Source organism: Hyperolius riggenbachi, chromosome 7 (assembly GCF_040937935.1).
Source record: "Hyperolius riggenbachi isolate aHypRig1 chromosome 7, aHypRig1.pri, whole genome shotgun sequence".
In the NCBI taxonomy this organism is placed as follows: domain Eukaryota; kingdom Metazoa; phylum Chordata; class Amphibia; order Anura; family Hyperoliidae; genus Hyperolius; species Hyperolius riggenbachi.
This window is the reverse complement of record NC_090652.1, coordinates 222,850,612-222,862,762: the sequence shown is the minus strand read 5'-3', so window position 1 is coordinate 222,862,762 and position 12,151 is coordinate 222,850,612. Positions and strand designations below refer to the sequence as shown.

Below are 12,151 nucleotides of genomic sequence, written 5' to 3'. Positions count from 1 at the left end.
CTTTGCTGCAGAGAGTCTGGAGAGTTCAGGCTCCCTTCCAATTCCTGTCCACCTGCTCTATTGTTGCATTGCCTATAATGTATTTGTATTGCCTTAGCACAAGTTTAGTATTATTTAACTCGCCCTTTGGCCTTTGCTTTATTTTCTGTAAAGTTTAGTGGTTAAATTTTGCTCCACTGTTTGCTGTGCTCTCTGCCTCTTCTATTGCCTGTAGCTTCTCCTCAAATAAACTCACCTTCGCTTTCAGTCCTGGTGTCTGAGTCTGAGTGCCCTTTGAGCAGCTATGAAAACCTGTTCTCTGTTCCTGAAGGGTTTCCTGTATCGGGTAACCTTACAATAACCCTGCCTAATGTCTCTTTGTACAAGTTTAAAGCACAAGATGCTTTTTACTTTATGATGATTTGCTGTTGTCTTTGAATTGCTTCTTTCCTTTCCTTGTTTAGAATAAATTTGTGGGTTATGCTGGGAATACACGGCTCAATTTTGAGCCATTTAGATGGCTCGATAGATTATTTTCCTACATGTCCGATCTCCCGCCCAATTGTTTCTGCGCTCGATTCCGCATTGAACACAATGGAATAAATAAAAACTAGCGGAAGATACGAGAATCGCCTGCCGAATCGAGCAGAGACTCGATCGGGCGGGAGATTCGAGCGGCAAAAATCGAGCCGTGTATGCCTTTAGTATTAGGAAATTTCATCCAAGCAGGGATAGCATCAGACTGTTACCCAAAATGATCATGAACAACTGTTTTGAACAAGATAAGTGTACTGTCTGTTGCAGATTTAAAGGATACCTTAGCCATTTTAAAAATTCAAAAGCAGGGGGAGCAGGCATGTGTAGGGTGCTCTCAGTGCGCACTGCTCGGGCGATCACACGCCCACAGCCATTAGCACTCTGTGCATGCGAATTACGTAGTTGTGACATAGTACGCATGCGCAGAGTACTCCCAGTCTCAGTGATGTGGCTGGCTTTCAGCAATTAAGAAGCTCAAGGACAATTTAGGTTGCAGGGGGTTACTTTTGCCATCAGACTTTCAGCTATTTCATAGCGGAAATGTCTGGAACCCTTTTGGTTTGGGGTAGGGGGGGACATTTGGGCATCTTGTGCTTTATAACATGGCCAGAAATCTCAGTGCTGAAGGCAATGAAAGGTTACTAATGGTTAGAGTTATGATTATGCTTAGGCATAGACTAGGAGGGTTTGAGTTAGGAGTTGGATTGGGGTGAGGGTTTAGCTATTAGGGTTAGGAATACACATCCGGAAGGGGTTATTGCTAAGGGAAGAGGTTACAGATGTCAGGAAGCTGAGGCCATGCGCCAGCATTGGGATTAATCCAAGCAGTTGGGTTATGGCTAAAGGACACCTGAAGCGAGAAGAATATAAAGGCTGCCATACTTATTTCCTTTCAAAGTTAATATCCAAGCAAATAAAAAAAGTAAGTAGATGTTTTTTGACATTTGCCCGGACATTCCCTTTAAACAATACCAGTTGCCTGGCAGCCCTGCTGATCTATTTGGCTGCAGTAGTGTTTGAATAACATCAGAAACAAGCATACAGCTAATCTTGTCATACCTTACAATGATGTCAGAAACACCTGATCTGTTGCATGCTTGTTCAGGGTCTATGGCTAAAAAATTAGAGGCAGATGATCAGCAGGACAGCCAGGCAACTGGTATTGTTTAAAAGAAAATAAATATGAAAGCCTCCATATCCCTTTTGTTACAGTTATCCGTTAAGCATCAGGAAGGATTTTTTATTTTTATTTTTTACAGATGACAGGTTAGGTTAGGGCCATCTGAACAATGGACAAACTGAAGAACCACTGTAAAGAATTTTGCTCACGCGACACCCATAAATCACCTGTGCCAAATATATACAGGTGCACAATGAACTACAGACTGCACACCACTTTCATTCCTGACAGTCTTTCTGACGACATTTGGAAAATGTAACACAATTACACATCGTTTGGCAGCATGTGCAGTCATTATCTTATCCATTTTCCCAGGAGCCATTAGCATAGTTTAAAAACAATTGAACAATTTTACAGCTGAGATGCAAAACATGTTGCTCAGAAGACTTTCCCAAGGTCATATGGAATAAGCTCATCAAAGCAGAAAAAAAGAGATAAAGTACCAGAAACAGTGCAGGACAAGATAAAAAACAGACTAGTGTGTCTGAAGTGTGAGGATAATGCATTGTGCTATCACAGTCTACAGGAAGTACATTTAAAAAGGGCGCCGAGCTAATTTTGGCGCCGGGGAAAGACGCTAATAGAATATCGTTAAAATTACCAATAAAGTACTTCTGGGCAATGGGTAATACAATAGAAGAATATTGGTAATTGTTATCAATATTTTACTATCACTGAATCTAACCCTATTCTCGCACTAACCCTCCCTCTACTGATATCAAATGCTGAGTACACACAATGCAATGTAATCGGGTACACACAATGCAATTTCATCGGTCACACAATGCAATGCAGTTGGGTACACACAATGCAATGCAATGCAGTTGGGTACACACAATGCAATGCAATGCAGTTGGGTACACACAATGCAATTACATTGGGTAATCTGACAGGAAGTTGCATTGTGTGTACATGGACAAACTGCTCCTGATCAACAACAAACAAACCAAACACCGAGCATTTATATTGCGCTTTTCTCCTGGCGGACTCAAAGCGCCAGAGCTGCAGCCACTAGGACGCGCTGTATAGGCAGTAGCAGTGTTAGGGAGACTTGCCCATGGTCTCCTACTGAATAGGTGCTGGCTTACTGAACAGGCAGAGCCACCAACAACAGGATGGATTTTATGATAACGTCACAAAATCGATCCCATTATTGATTGGGAGCCGATTGGACAAATCAAAAAATAATTGGTTCGGTCCCATTGATTGGACAGAAAGTTGCATGGTGTTTACCCAGCATAACCCTAACTGATCCCCACCTTGCCGTAATATCCGCCATCATCAGCACCTTCTTCGCCGCTAAGTTCTCCCTCTGGCTATACTTGCGCGATTACATAAATTACATTACCAGTGCAGTCTATACTGTGTCCATTTTACCGGAGTTGTGCCGCTGCCCAAATGACCTGCTCCGGTACAGAATACCCAGACAGCTCATGGTGATCCAGAACCACTAGGATATTATAAATGGCTCAAAGAGACCCTCTTATAAATTAGCTATGCTTAAAGGGAAGGTTCAGGGACTATCAAAAAAAATCCAAATCCACTTACCTGGGGCTTCCTCCAGCCCGTGCCAGGCAGAAGGTGCACTCGGCGCTGCTCCGCAGGCTCCCGGTGGTCTCCGGTGGCGCGCCCGACCTGGCCAGGCTGGCGGCCAGGTCGGGCTTTTTCTGCGCTCCAATCTGCGTCTCACTGGTGCGTGCTGACGTCATCGGACGTCCTCCAAGCTGTACTGCACAGGCTCAGAACTACTGAGCCTGCGCAGTACAGCCCGGAGGACGTCCAATGACGTCAGCGCGCACCAGTGAGACGCAGATTGGAGCGCAGAAGATCGGGCGCGCCACTGGAGACCACCGGGAGCCTGCGGAGCGACGCCGAGGGCACCTCCTGCCTGCCACGGGCTGGAGGAAGCCCCAGGTAAGTGGATATGGATTTTTTTTTTTATAGTCCCTGAACCTTCGCTGCCGGCGGAGCAGGTAATGTATTGCTGCTCTATTGCGTCGGTCTTCGGGCAATCGAACACCGCTAGCGACGCGCTCCCTACCCGTGGGCGATCGACAGTAATTTTCCGCACGGAGCGATCGATGGGATCGGACGAAATGGATCGAAATTCGGCGTGTAGCGCGAACGATTGGCAGCAGATTCGATCCCAGTGATCGAATCTGCTGTCGAAACGGCGGCAAATCGGGCCAGTGTATGGCCAGCTTAACATTCAATAAAAATGTGTTTTCCTACTTTTTATTACTCATACAGTTATCATATTTGCTTTTGTGCATAAGTAATATTGTCTGTTTACAAATTACAAGTTTCCAAAGTGTAGTCTATCTTGCCCTGAAACCTGCCATTGCATTTTATTCAAACTGCTTTTTATATAATATTAACATCGTCTAATTGGCTGTTCTGAGCTGTTTGTGTGCTTGAAGCACAGAGCGCTTCACAGAGAGCTCCTTTTCACTTGTTATACTGTGCTTACACACATGTATCAACATTGGAATGCAAAGAAAGATACTGTTATCTCCAGTTTGGATGCGGATTTGAAGCTGAATAGCAGGGCAAAGTGCTTTGTTTAACCATTTCAGTGATGTTCTGCTAAAAAAAAATATTCTGAGATAGTAGCTTTCAAGCTGTGAGGAATTTTTTAGAGCAAAGTAGAAATGCTGGCTTTCATAACACTTTAACATGAAGGAGAACGAATGATGATAGAGAGTGCCAGTGTGGTATAAATTTTAAAACTTCGTCTTTTGCCTCTGAATTCTTTTTGGTATCAGTGACTAGGGGCGTGGTGGGGGTGTGCTTAAGGGTGTGGCATTGGTACATCTTAAAGTGTCCCTCTTTCTCAAAAAGTTGGGAGGTATGAGATTTTATATACCTCTTTAACAGGTGTACTTATTTTATTTATTAATTTATTTATCTATTTATATAGAGCCGACATATTATGTAGCACTGTACAGAATATATAGTCGTCATTAACTGTCCCTCAGAGGGGCACACAATCTAGTCCCTACCATAGTTGTATGTCTATGTATGTATCGTGTAGTGCATGTATAATAGTCTAGGGCCAATTTTAGGGGGAAGCCAATTTACTTATCTGTATGTTTTCAGGGATGTAGGATGAAACTAAAGTGCCCCGAGGAAACCCATGCCGACATGGGGAGAACATACAAACTCTTTGCAGATGTTGACCTGGCTGAGATTTTAACCAGGGACCCAGCGCTGCAAGGCGAGAGCGCTAACCACTATGCCACTGTGCTGCCCATGATGTATGTTTATTATGTTTTATTTAAAAAAATGACAGCAGATTGAATAAATGGATGCCTAATTTACTATTTCTGTAAATTTTGCTCAGAAATGGCTAGTTGATCATGAGATTCAAAAACTTCCTGTTTACAGCGTTTTGTCCACTTTTGAAAGGACCAGACTTCACCAGTGGAAGCAATGAACTGATATCTAAAAACGAAAAGAACTTGTCTTTGACTAAAGTCTTGTACACATGTAGGATTGTCGCCTGAGAAGGATCGAAACTGGAGTCCTTGGGTGACAGTTGCGTGAAAGAACAATGCCCTTTGCCCAGGGGCGTAACTAGAAATCACTGGGCCCCCCTGCAAAAATTTGAATGGGGCCCCCTCCCACAAAACCTCAAACCTGCAGAGAGCAAAAAGCTTTTTCTCTTCGTGCCCAGACTCCTCAAGCATCACTACAGGACACAGTACTTGGGGAGGTGTAGAAAGGCTGGGGGTAGAAAAGAGCTATAGGCAAAACCCTGCTGAACACTAAATAGAGATTGTCTACAAATCTTTGTCTGCAAAACTTTGCATGATTCCTTATCAGTGGCTGAGCAGATGCAGTCATTAGAACAATTCTGCAGAGAGCAGAAAGCATTTTTTCTACTTGCCCTTAGTTGTCAGTCTCTCAGGACTGGACCCCCTGTGGCTTCTGGGCCTCCCTGCAGCTGCATCCCTTGCAGGGTCTATTGTTACGCCCCTGCCTTGGCCAGCACTCTCCGAAGTCGGTCTGTCAAGCGGATTGCTCATCAGAGCACATGTTTTTTTTATTAATCATATTTTTTTATTGAAAACAGAAAGAAGCATACATAATACAGCAGTGTGTAAAATATAAATCAATTGAAACAACGAACAGGATGAGTATCTTCACATAGAAAGCAAAGTATACAGGGGACGTGCAATCTGATAAGTACACAGTAGTATAAATTGTAGAAAGATATATGGATTATACAGTCAACCCTGTAGGGCCAATAGATTCGCTAATCAATGCACAAATGTGAATATAAACTTAAAACACATAGTAAAACAATATATCAGTAGAAGAGGAAGAACATAAACAAAACTCAAACAAAAACGAAAACAAAAAAATGAATCAGAGCACATGTTAGATTCTCGCCCGCAGTGATCTTGCCTTCTCAGGCAAATTGAATCTAGTGTTTGTATGTAGGTTAACCCTTTCTAATCCTATGTTGGACTATGTCCAACATTATAATCCAAGAAGACCGGCACCATCCATATATAATGAAGCTCTTTTATTTGCTAATAAGCAGCATTACAGCAATCAATGCGACGTTTCAGGGCAGCCGCCCCTTTATCAAGCTATGCTGTAAAAGTGACACCATACACCAAAATCCATCCACTTATATACCCCAGTACTAGCCCAGACTAGCCAATAATATCACGCTTACCACTTCACCACCAATCACCATTGTCCTGCTATAAGCGGACCTGATGGGGAACTAGTCTGCTCACAAGCTATAGGAGGACTCAAATATAAAAGGTACCCACAAAGGTACAAAATGTAAAATACATGATTGCTCCACATACGACTCTAGTTATGTCGTATATGCCTTAAAATGTCCTTGTGGACTAATATATGTTGGACAGACTACGCAAAAAATTAAAGACCGATTGTCATCGCATAAGCATGCGATTAGGGAAAGTTTGACTGACCAAGCATTGATTGCTGTAATTCTGCTTATTAGCAAATAAAAGAGCTTTATTATATATGGATGGTGCCGGTCTTCTTGGATTCTACAGTTGAGTGACTGGAGTGCAGCTGGTCACACCGTGGCACATCCGCCTTGCTTGTTGAGGAGTGCTCCACTATCAATACTACTAAGGACTATGTCCAACATTGGCATTTTCCCCTATAGCCCCATGGTTGGACATAGTCCGACATAGGAAAATGTGGCCCGCACAGTGCCATCCTCATCAGATCAAAGTGTCGCGCCATCTCCCCACCTCTGCACCCACCATTTTCCTCACTGCTGCGCCAAATTTTTGCAGATTGCAGTGGCACCACTGCCGGATCTGGTCTGGCATGGCATCCCCCTAGATCAGGGGTCAGGAACATTTTTGGCTGAGAGAGCCATAAACGCCACATATTTTAAAATGTAATTTCGTGAGAGCCATACAATATGTTTCAAACTGGGACAGTAGGGCTCAGGTCCCTGTTGCCATGGTGATGTATGCACAGTTGATCCGCCCGGCAGCGGAAGTGTCAGACACGTCTTCAGCTTCTCTTGGGTTTCATCAACATCAGCAATTTCCCCCAGAGCCAGACAGGAGAAATAACAGCTTGTACAATTAGCTAGCTGACTTGGTTGATTCACTTTGTAGAATGAGATACCCACACTTTGGCCCAATAGGCTGCCTGTCAAGTGACAGGCAGCCTATTGGGCCAATCAAAGTGCGGGGATCTCGTTCAACAAAGTCACTGGATCTGACGGTGCAGAGTGGGTCAATTGGAGCAGCCGTCCATTTTGGGGTAGCGAGAGTAGTGCACTACTTTGAGAATTTTACTTGCACTGCCACACTAAGCTGCGCTGCTTTCGCAGTGTAGCTTAGTGAATCAACCCCTCCTGTTTTGTCTGTGAGCCAGATGTAGCCATTAAAAGAGCCACATCTGGCTCCCGAGCCATAGGTTCCCTACCCCTGCCCTAGATAGATCAAAGTGTCAAACAAAGTCCGACACTTTCATCCTTTCTAGCTGCACTGAGCACCATGTAATAACAAAATTACGCTGCCACTCATGCAAGGTGGGTGAATCTACAGCACACGAGCTGTCTCTGGCCCTGCCCTCCACCTCTGATGTCGGGACCCATCCCCCTCTCCACTGGTGCAGGTTATAGAGCCTCCGGACCACCACCGCCGATCCTTTAGCTGATCATTCCTGACCCCTTCAGCACCTTGGAAAAAATAGGTACGTTGGAGGGAAGTGGCAAGTATGCTAGATTTCCATTACCCAAAGCACCTTAAACAAATGATAACAGAAATAAGCCATGGGGAAGAGTGATGATGTGATTTGCTTGTTTGTTGCTTCAAGATTCAAACCGGGGACTCTAGCACAGCAAGATGAGACTATGCCACTGTTCCGCCCAGTGTACCACTACCTAGTAGCGTGGTTCAATTAGGTAATGAGAAATTATTATTATTAAAATATGTGGATGTTTCGTGTATAGAAATTTGGTTGCACAACACTTAAAAAGTGTGCTCTAACAAGGACTCCTGCCCTGTACAGCATATTTCTCCCACAACAATGCTGGAGTTTCTGGTCAATCTCATGTAAACAGTAGTCCAAACAGAGCACACAGAGTACTGTTGTAGAGGTTGTAAAATAGAACGGTTTCAGCTTACTTTATGTTTTGAAAACTCTTAGCTGATTGCAGATCAGTGCACGTGAACCCAGCGTGGGGTCAGGGAACACTGTGGAGCATAGGACAGCAGCTGACATATGTTGTGTTACCTACAAATGCATACATTGCAATCTCAAGAGAGTGGGATGGTAAGTGCTTGTTGCCAAGCAGCACCTGGCTGTTAAATGGTTGCAAGGAAAGCCTCTTTTGCAAATTTAAAGGCACACAATGTGCAATTGCATCTGCGGTACCAGAAATAGAAAGGGCTGAAACAAACTACACTATCTCTTCTTCCTACAAAGAGACAGGGGCGCCGCATGCAGGCTGTCTCATGCCGTCTCCTAACCTCTCTTGAGCATTGCCCAAACTTGGATTCCACGTTACCTGGGGGTGACCCCAGGCCTCCAAACTGGGAGCAGTAGGGACCCTAGCACTATCATCGCCTGGGCACACCATCTGCAACTACACCCCAGGTGGGGAGGACAGCGCAGGCAGTGCACCAAGTTCTCTCACCACCTTGGAAAACCACCCACAACTACCCAAAGGGACAGAAATTTTAAACTATCACAAAAGAGTGGGATGGTACAGTAGGTACTCGTTACGAAGCAACATCTAGCTTTTAAATGGCTTACCAAGCAATTCCTAGCTTTTAAATGGCTGCAGAGAAAGCTTACATTACAATCAGGTCACATTTGGAGACTCTTACATACTGAATAAATGACACATCCTTTCCTCTGTTGCTGTGAACACCCCATATTGAACCGTGCAACACATGGCAAGTGACTATAGCCTAAAACTGTATACATAACTTTGTGACTGAATGCAGTTGGCTCAACCTATACAAGTTAATAGCCAATTGGGCTTCTAGAGCCTTGCGCCAGACCACAAGTAAACAGACAGGTTGTTTGGGTGCATTCTGGCTCATGGTTGTATTATTGGGTTATAATGTGTTAGTGTCTGGGCACAGCTTTTGAGGCACTCATACTACATATAACTGCAGGAACTTCAGCCTAAACAAACATACTGTCATTAAGTTACATTAGTTATGTTAATTAAAATAGATAGGTAATATAATCTCTTACCCACCCTGTTTTAAGAGAACAGACAAATGTTTGTGATTTCACGGGGGCAGCCAGCTTTTTGGTTGAAAGTATAGACTTTTAAATAATTACTTATGAATAAACATGCATTCATGTTACCATACTCCAGGTATTATACTGCCATTTGGATAGCCAGAGGCTCCGGGAATCCCTTTAGTCATCACCAGCACACCTACATGTCTTGGTCTACATTGTAACAGCACTATAGCAGAACTTTATACTGTAGGGCCTTATCTCCCCTGGTTCAGCAACATGCATTTAGGTTAGAAAACCCCCAATTTAGGATATTATAGAATTTTACAGCAATAGTGTTAAAGTGTACCTGAGGCGAACCTCGGATTAAAATAAGCTTACCTGAGAAGAAAGAAGCCTCTGGATCCTGTAAAGGCTTCCCATGGCATCCTCTGGACCACTGTTGTCGCTTGCAGACCCCTGGCAGAAATCTTGCCAGAAAGCTTGTCGGATTTCAGATCCGGGAGGCGGTTCTCTTCCTGCATGAACACGGCTGTCTACATGCAGGTCCGGTTAAAGCCACATGTGTGGCCTGGGACAAAAGTGACTTGGGCCCCCTCCCCCATGAAAATCAGCTCCCGGGACCCCCTGCACCGTCGGATCCCCAGGGGGCATCTCCCGACTGCTTCCTGTGGCCCCATTTGATAGTTCAGCTGCTATGAAACCTCTCAGCTGTCCCAGCGCCTGCTCTGTCCCGATTTCTGTCTTTAGCCCAGTTGCCTGCGTCTTCTCCATCTGGCACATGTGATGTGTAAATATCATGCACTAGGCATAGAGAAGAGGCAGGCAGCATGGCTAAAGATGGAGATCGGGACGGAGCAGCCGCCAAGACAGGTGAGATCATGCTTAAAGGCAGCTGAACTAACGAACATGCGGGGCCACGGGGAGCACTCGGGGAGGCCACCTGGGGGGTCCGGTTGTGTCGGGGTCCCTAGAGCATTCGTGGCCCTGGGACAATTTCCCCCTATACCTTAATGGCAGTGCTGACCCTGTCTATGTGCTACTGCCCAGGCGTTACCATGCACACTTGTGCGGGTGCAGCATGGCCGATGGCAAGCATAAAGAGGAGCGAGGCTGGAAGCTTCCAGAGGGTCCCAGCGCGCGGTGGTGGGTGTGGGGAGGACATGGGAAACCTCTACAGGATCCAGAGCTTCCTTCTTCTTAGCTAATTATCTGTTTTTTGACTCAACGTTCACCTTGGGTTCACTTTAAAGACTTGTGAAGCACATATCTTTTTTTTATTATTTATAACAATTCTATAATAAAGGACTATTAAAAAATAATCTAATCTTGTTCAGATTGAAAAGGACAGGTTTGCTTTGGAGACACAAGGCCCATACAGCAACCAGGCACATTTGCATTTCATTTGATTAAATGCACCAGTAGGCAAAAATGCAAAAAATGCTGTGCGTTAGGACTTAGCTTCCGTTTGACATTTCACTTAATTGAAACAAGTGCTTTGAACCAGCATGTGTTGCTGTCAGCGTCACCACAACTTAGTGACATTGCCACTGACGGCAAGACTAGTTTTACCTGGAAAGCAGCTCTGAGACGTCAGAACCTATCTTAGCTGTTGTTCCGTAAACCGATGGAATGAAGCTCTGTATATTTATGTCATTCTGAGTGTATGTGATTCAAACACTGTTATGTTTGTGTTTTTCATTAGTCAACTAAAGTCAGTATTAAAGAAAGCACACAGCTGGTTTAGAGCTGACTAGTTTAGTACTAACCTGCCACTCACTGCTTCCTGCTGACCTTTTCTATAGTGCAGCATTGTGTGTGTGCCCTTGCCAAGCATCCAGCCCTCCTCTCTGCCAGGACTATCAAGCTCCAGTGGTGCTATCTCCCATATACTAATGCAAAGCACTGTCTCTGATTAAATCTGATTGGAGAGAGATGCCAGTGCTGGTCGTAATGTAAAAATCTACGCTTACGGATCATTACGCGTAATTTTACGCTATTACGCATTACGGAATTACGCTTACGGCGTAGACATTTATCTACGGTTCATGTCTGTAATTACGCATGGCCCTTACGCAATTACGCGTAAGAATACCGTATTGCAGGTTGTTACGTTATTGCCTTACGCATAATTTCCTACTAGTAATTAATGCGTAAGGCAATGTTCCCAAGCGGAAAAGTTGACGCATGGATCAATGTTAGGTAGCCGCCGACTTTAAGGGTTAATAGCAAAACCCCCTTAATTGCTGAGAGCCTCAAATTTGGAGAATATATTAAGGAGATCAGAAGGAATAAGAGGAAAATTTTTTTTTTCAAAAAGACCTTATAGTTTTTGAGAAAATCGATGTTAAAGTTTCAAAGGAAAAATATATACATTTAAAAACCCGCCGACTTTAATGGTTAATAGCAAAGCCTGCTTAAAATTTAGAAACACCAAATTCCCAGGGTATATTAAGGGGATCAGTGGGAATAAGAGGAACATTTTTTTTTTAAAAAGACCTTATAGTTTTTGAGAAAATCGATTTTTAAGTGTCAAGGGCAAAAATGTCTTTTAAATGCGGAAAATGTCAGTTTTTTTTGCACAGGTAACAATAGTGTATTATTTTCATAGATTCCCCCAAGTGGGAAGAGTTTTACTTACTTCGATCTGAGTGTGGGAAATATAAAAAAAAAAACGACGTGGGGTCCCCCCTCCCAGACCTCTTTAACCCCTTGTCCCCCATGCAGGCTGGGATAGCCAGAATG

The 12,151-nt window shown here is 44.1% G+C and overlaps 1 protein-coding gene across 1 annotated transcript in view; it reads right to left on the bottom strand.

Annotated features, from left to right (window-relative positions):
- Positions 1–12,151, bottom strand: part of SH3BP4 (SH3 domain binding protein 4) — a 175,328-nt gene that overhangs the window by 124,203 nt on the left and 38,974 nt on the right. The gene's annotated exons all lie outside the window — the stretch shown is intronic.